Raw genomic sequence first — 7,191 nt, forward strand, 5'->3', positions numbered from 1 at the left:
TTTGTTTAAAACTAAGGAGTCTCCTCTTTTAGAGCAGAGTTTTTCTAATCCAATGATGATACCTCTTCTAAGACAATGAGGGCACCTAACACAAACAAGACATTTCTTTTTGAACAACCGAGACATCTACTCGAAAACAACAAGACTCCTTTCCTTTTTTTTAAAAAAAATGTAAATAAATAAACAGTACCTATTTCTAAATTTTAACTAAAATAACATTCTTGAACAGACAGTGGATGGCATGGTTGAGCATTAAGCACCCCTTCCGAGTACTTGGCCTACTAGTAATATGGTGTTCCATAGCATGGGTCAGTATGATAATAGAGCGTTCGAACATTATTAGCCGGCTGTTGTGGCCGAGCAGTTCTAGGCGCTTCAGTCCGGAACCGCACTGCTGCTACGGTCGCAAGTTGGAGTACTGCCTCGGGCATGGATGTATGTGATGTCTTTACGTTAGTTAGGTTTACGTAGTTCTAATTCTAGGGTACTGATTACCTCAAATGTTAAGTCCCATAGTGCTTAGAGCCATTTGAATTTTTTGAATATTATTATCATGTGTTATAAGTTATCGTGTATTGTAGCAGCTAACTAGTTTGTCGTGGTACCCCGTTAGGTCTTCAAAACTGATTTCGGTTTTCTTCGTAATTGAGTACCGAATTACGAGCCGTTCTCACCGTTCACTACTGCAAATAAAGCTGTGAAGGTGGCTCGTTACCGTGTCTTTGTAGCTCAGTCGATAGAGCATTTGGCTACGAAACGCAAAGGTTCCCGGTTCGAGTTCCGAGCCGACACACGGCTTTAATCTTCCAGGTATGTTTCCAAATATCCTTTCTTCGCGAGTAGCATCGTCGAGTGGAACAAGAAGCGAACGAAATCATTATGGTACCACGCAACATCCGCCCAGTATAAATACAGATGTAACATGAACGTCTGCAAGTTGCAGTTGTAGATGTGACATGAACGTTTGCAGGTTGCAGTGTAACAGCTAACTCCTCGGTGGGAAGAATTGCCAGCTTGCACTGGCTTCCATACTTAGCGACTCTTGTACCGGTGGCACGTTCCACGTAACATAGGTCAGGCAGCGGCTTCATAATGTCACGCTGGCTGTTGCGTGAACTCTGGTAAACTATGTGCGGCAGTTGCGATCAAACGGTTGAAAGGTCATATGGCAGGCTACCGATTGCGATCTGATTTGCGAGACCAGAGCGCCAGCAGAGTAGTGGAGAAACCGCGCTGTCTCAGATCTGCGCCGTGATAAAATCGTGTGTGCTGTAATGAAGGGACCAGCGAGTAAACGGGAGCAGCCAAGAGCAGATACCTCTGCAGTTGGCAGGGCTCAGTATGGCTCCTACAAAGGGTACGAGCAGCAACTGCCATGTAACTGTTTCGTTAATCGTATTAAATTTCCAGCGAGGTATTTCCACCATTTTTCTTTAATTAACACAGTAAATACCACTTTTCCTTGCATCCATAAGTAGAATCATCGGGGAAAACAGAAGCGGCTATTCATCTTTTGTAAAACCCAAGCTGAGAAGCCTTGTAACACCATTGCTTAGACACTACATACCTTTTGTTGATTCATTTTGCTTTCTATTTTGTTCAACATTCCATCGTTCGGTGTGTCCGAGCGGTTCTACGCGCTTCAGTGTGGAACAGCGCGACCGCTACGGTCGTTGGTTCGAATCCTGCCTCGGGCATGGATGTGTGTGATGTCCTTAGGTTAGTTAGGTTTAGGTAGTTCTAAGTTCTAGGGGACTGATGACCACAGATGTTAAGTCCCATAGAGCTCAGAGCCATTTGAACCATTTGAATTCCATCGTTGAGCTTCTGTAATTATTCTATGATTAATTCGGTACTGTATAAAAACATGTACTCTTTTTCTTTGTAGAAACTTTGATGTCCTGGTTTAATCATATGTAATGTATTGTCTTTATTATTTAAATTCTTTGGTTATCTTTAGAACTGAATATTTTTATTTAAATATTTTTTTGTAGAAATACCAATATGAGTAACTGATCTATTTTATTTAGTATTTTGGGTTGCTCTTATGCAATCCTCACTTAGGGTTCTTAGTTATTTTGTATGTAAAAAGTGGTGAGGTTCCCCTCGGGAACTGAACTGTGTAGCACCCGCAAAATGTGGTGGGCATGGATAGAAAGGTGGAACAAAGAGTCAGTCGGAGACGAGCTACTGATCCGCTAACGGCTCATGAAAAGGTTGTGATTTGTGCTGGTGCCGAGAGGGGCTTTTAGTGCCGTTTTAATACGCGTTAAAGCCTCGGGTGAATGGAGTAATATGCTGGCAATACTCTGAAATTAATATCTATCTTCGCCACCAAGAAATGACAGAGTCCAGCTTGCCTATCTGCACGTCCATCCAACAACATGCACTCGCCACCACATTGTGCAATCACTGAAAAGGGACCAGGAAATAGTAGAATTGTACAGTGAAGGATCAACTCATTGGATATTTCAGTGTGCTCAAATACAAGGCAATTTATACCTGAACTCTTGTACGTATCCTGATTTTTTTTATTATCAGTCACTTATCCAGTCAGGATACTTCCCATATTAAAGTGGTTACCGAGTATCCTAATTGAAAGAATATCAAAGTCAAGTGTGTTATATTAAAAGACCTCTTTATTGGTTAAAGTTAATGTGGATAAAGAATGTGCCATGGTAACTGTTTGTTGAATAAAATTTTGCAATCAAAGTAGTTGCTTGAAAAAATGGCTCTTAGGACTATGGGACTTAACATCTGTGGTCATCAGTCCCCTAGAACTTAGAACTACTTAAACCTAACTAACCTAAGGACATCACACACATCCATGCCCGAGGCAGGATTCGAACCTGCGACCGTAGCAGTCGAGCGGTTCCGGCGTGAGCGCCTAGAACCGCTAGACCACCCCGGCCGGCAGTTGCTTGAAACTCTATAGGTTTTCAAAGAATTATCGAAAATTTAGAAGCAGATAAATTCAATTAGCTCTTAAAACAATTTGCTGTTATTTCAAAGTTATAGAATACTTACTCATACTGAGACTACAAAATTTTGTTCAGTAAATGAATAATACAGCTCGTTATCCACTGTACCAGGCGACTCAATGCCTGATGTTTCATGTTAACTCGTATCTTAATGCAGTAACAGGTCAAATTACAAATGAAAGTTTCATGTTTATGTTTGCTAAAATAAGGATCCCATGTGTATAGGAAAGTGCATATCATTAGTGTAATAGGACCTACAGTTTGTTTATTGTGCTCACTACTAGGAAACATTTGATAGACAGACCATTCGTTATGACTGTAGTAACTGCTTTCAGTCATATATCAGCGAGAAAGTGATTGCCAGTGCATTTCGTTTAAATTCTATTCTAAGTAGAAAGGTATTTAGCTGAGAGAGACTTAATCTATGTCCATTTTATGATTCTATGGTGAATATTGATAGTAATATTGTTGAGACCATCCTGCTTGACTACGCACTGAAGACAATAGTGTGTGTCAGTCTCTTTTGTACTTAGACAAACAGTTTGTGCTAGAGTTCACTACACTTTCGTGTGGCAAAGTATATGTCGTGTTTGTGCATTAAAGTTACTCATATCCATTTTCTTGCATAGGAATGTTACTCATTCTTATGCCTAATTAGGATGGCGACCGTTTTCTTTATCATTTGTACAGTGTGGAAAGGTAAATTTTGTTTGTTACCGTATAAACATTTACGTAATTCTGACTTTCCCTTCCGATAATCCACTTCCGTTAGGTATATCACAGTCAACATAACAAAATTCCTTCCAGAGGGTAACAGTGCTCTGCTTCTTTATACTATAACTGCTTTGAATAATAATTTCGTGATACAATTATTTGCTTCCAGTTCTGAGGTGGTGATGTAACAGTAGTGGACGGTTGTGTTATAACCTGAACTAGATCTACATCTTTATCTCTCTATCTACATCAATACTCCGCAAGGCACGTGCGGTGTGTGGCGACGGGTACTTTGGTACCATTAATTGATCGCCACTTTCCTGTTCCTTTCGTAAATGACGCGTGAGAGGAATGAGTATCCGTAAGCCTCTGCGTTTGCTCTAATTTCCTGGAATTTTCTCATTGTGGCCATTTTGCGAGATGTATGTGGGACGAAGTAATATGCTGTCCGACGCTTCCAGAAAAGTGCTCTCTCAAAATTTCAATAGAGAATCTCTCCGTGATGCAAACTGCCTGTCTTGTGGCGCCTGCCAATGAAGTTTGTTGAGCATCCCTGTAACGCTCCCCCGTGGACTGAACTATACCGTGATGAAACTCATCGCTCTTCGTTGGATCTTCTTTATCTTTTCTGTCAGTCTCACCTGGTAAGGGTCCCAGACTGATGAACAATACTCAGGAATTGATCGAACAAGTGTTTTGTAGGGCATTTCTTGAATGGATGTATTACATTCCCTTAACATTCGTCCTATGAATCTCATTATGGCGTCTGCTTTTGATACTATTTTTTTATGTGGTCATTCCACTTAAGATAGCCTGGGTGGTTCTCCTAGATAATTTATTGTAAATACTGTTTCCAGCAATTTCTCATCAATGGCGAAGTTTACTATGTATGCGTGATATATTACATTTATTTACGTTCACGGTCAACTGCCAGAGCCTGCTCCATTCATCAGTCTTCGGTAGGTCCTTCTGCAAATCGTTACTGTGTTCTGGAGTTACTGCCTTCGTACAGACAACTGCATCACGTTAAAGAATTTTCGTCGCTTTCTAGCAGATCATTTATACCCACTCTATCACACTTTCTTGGGCAACGACCTTGCCGCAGTGGATACACCGGTTCCCGTCAGATCACAGGAGTTAAGCGCTGTCGGACGTGGCCGGCACTAGGATGGGTGACCATCCGGGCCGCCATGCGCTGTTGCCATTTTTGGGGTGCACTCAGCTTCGAAATCCTAACTGAGGAGCTACTCGACCGAATAATAGTGGCTCCAATCAAAGAAAACCATCATAACGACCGGAGTGCCGTGTACTGACCACACGCCCCTACTGTGCGCGTCCTCATCTGATGATGACACGGCGGTCGGATGGTCCCGATAGGCCCCTTGTGGCCTGAAGACGGAGCGCTTTTATCACACTTTCTTGGGGTACTCTCAAAATTACCCTTACATCTGTCCATTTTGTTGCATAAAGAGGAACAGCAACGTGTTGAGTTCCATATGCAAGGAAGTCTTGAATCCAGTCGCAAATCTAGTCCGATACTCAATAAGCTGTTTTTTTTTTCCACTAAACGGCAGTGAGGGACAGTGTCAAACGCCTCCCTGAAGTCAAGGACCACGGCACCAACCTGAACGCCGATGTTTACAGCACTGTGGATCTCGTGGAGGAACAGAGCGAGCTGAGTTTGACAAAGTCTTTGTATGTGGAATCCATGTTAATTTTTGGTGAGGAGATTTTTTTTTCTCCAGAAACCGCGTGTTCAATTATACTCACCAAGCCGCTATGTGATCTGCGGCTGAGGGGTACTTCCTGTAACACTGACACAGCCTCTGTCTTTCTTATTCCAGTCACGACTGGTTCGCGAGGCGGCCGATTGCTGGTAAGCCCACGATTGAGCTCGAATCTAGCTAATTTTTAATCGCTCTGTAATACACACCAAGACAAAGAAAATAAAATAAAAACGAGGCACCGTGAAAGAATTATCCGAATGGAGGAGACATCGATAAATGATTACAATTTTAAGGAAAAGTGGATGACTTATTCAAGAGTAATAAATTCAAAAATTGAGCAAGTCAGTAATTTGTTGGTCCACCTCTGGTCCTTATAGAAGCAGCTACTCGGCTTGTCACTGATTGAGAGGGTTTTAGGATCTCGCCCTTAGGTATATAGTGCCTCTATTGGAGTGTTAAATCGTCCAAATCCCGAGCTGGTGAGGGCCCTGCCCAAACGCTCTCAATTGGATTCGGAGACACTGTTGACCAAGACAGAGTTTGGCAAGCACGAAGACGAGCAGTAGAACGTCTCGCTTTGTGTGGGCCGGCAAGATGTTTGTGAAACGTAAGCCCAGGATGGCTTTCCAAGAAACGCAACGAATCGGGACGTAGAATATCGTACAGGATACAGAGTTTTAAGAGCAGCCTAGAAGAGGTAGAATGGGATGAAGTATACACAGAAAATGAAGCTGATGCCAAAGTCAGTTTATTCCACAGTAAATTTGTCTCAATATTTGAGAGTTGCTTTCCTGAAATGTTATCCAAAAAAGCCATTACAAAGTCAAGTAAGTCATGTATTTACTAAGGGAATTAAGATATCGTGTAAGAGGAACAAGGAAATATATGGACAGGGCAGAATAAGTCAGGATCCGACGTTATTGCTTACTAAAAATATATTCTAATATTTTAAGGAAAGTCATTAAGAAGTCGAGAATCTTATGTGTTATGACAGAAATTAATAATGCGGGCAATAATATTAAAAGTATACGGAATACTGTCAAATGAGAGATGGGGCAGCCTGACAGTGCACAGCATACCATAGCAATAAAGCTAAATGATGATGTTGTGAGTGATAATTCACAAGTTGCAAGTATTTTTAACAATCACTTTCTGAATGTAGCAGCAAAAATAGGGTTAAAGGGTTCAGTTGAAGAAGCAAAAAAATATGTTAAAAATGTCATTCCACAGGACTTTAGGCCTTTAGAAATAGCATCAACATCCCCCACTGAAATTAATGGAATTATAAATATACTGTAAAACAAGAGCTCATGTGGGGTTGATGGAGTCTCTAAGAGAATTTTGAAGTGTTGTTCTAAATTAATAAGTGGAGTCCTTAGTGATATATGTAATGCTTCGTTGGCACAGGGAATTTTTCCAGACAGATTGAAATACGCAATTGTCCAACCTCTTCATAAGGAAGGGGACAAGAGTGACTTAAATAATTAAGGACCAGTCTCATTGCTGACTTCATTTTCTAAAATATTCGAAAAAGATATGTATTCGAGAGTAGTCTCATATTTAAGTGTAAATAATTTACTCAGCATGTCACAGTTCGCATTCTGGAAGGGTTACTCGACTGGGAATGCTATCTATACATTTACCCATCAAATAGTACAAGCCCTTAATTACAAATTATCGCCAGTTGGTATTTTTTGTGATCTTTTCAAGGCATTTGATTATGTGGATCATGTCACTCTCATAGAAAAACTCAGATTTTACAATTGGCT

The 7,191-nt window shown here is 41.0% G+C and overlaps 1 pseudogene; it reads left to right on the forward strand.

Moving 5' to 3' along the window:
* Positions 1–4,781: 4,781 nt before the first annotated feature.
* LOC126177735 (5S ribosomal RNA) lies at positions 4,782–4,899 on the forward strand (annotated as a pseudogene).
* Positions 4,900–7,191: the final 2,292 nt, after the last annotated feature.

The sequence above is a fragment of the Schistocerca cancellata genome, chromosome 3 (assembly GCF_023864275.1).
Source record: "Schistocerca cancellata isolate TAMUIC-IGC-003103 chromosome 3, iqSchCanc2.1, whole genome shotgun sequence".
NCBI lineage: Eukaryota > Metazoa > Arthropoda > Insecta > Orthoptera > Acrididae > Schistocerca > Schistocerca cancellata.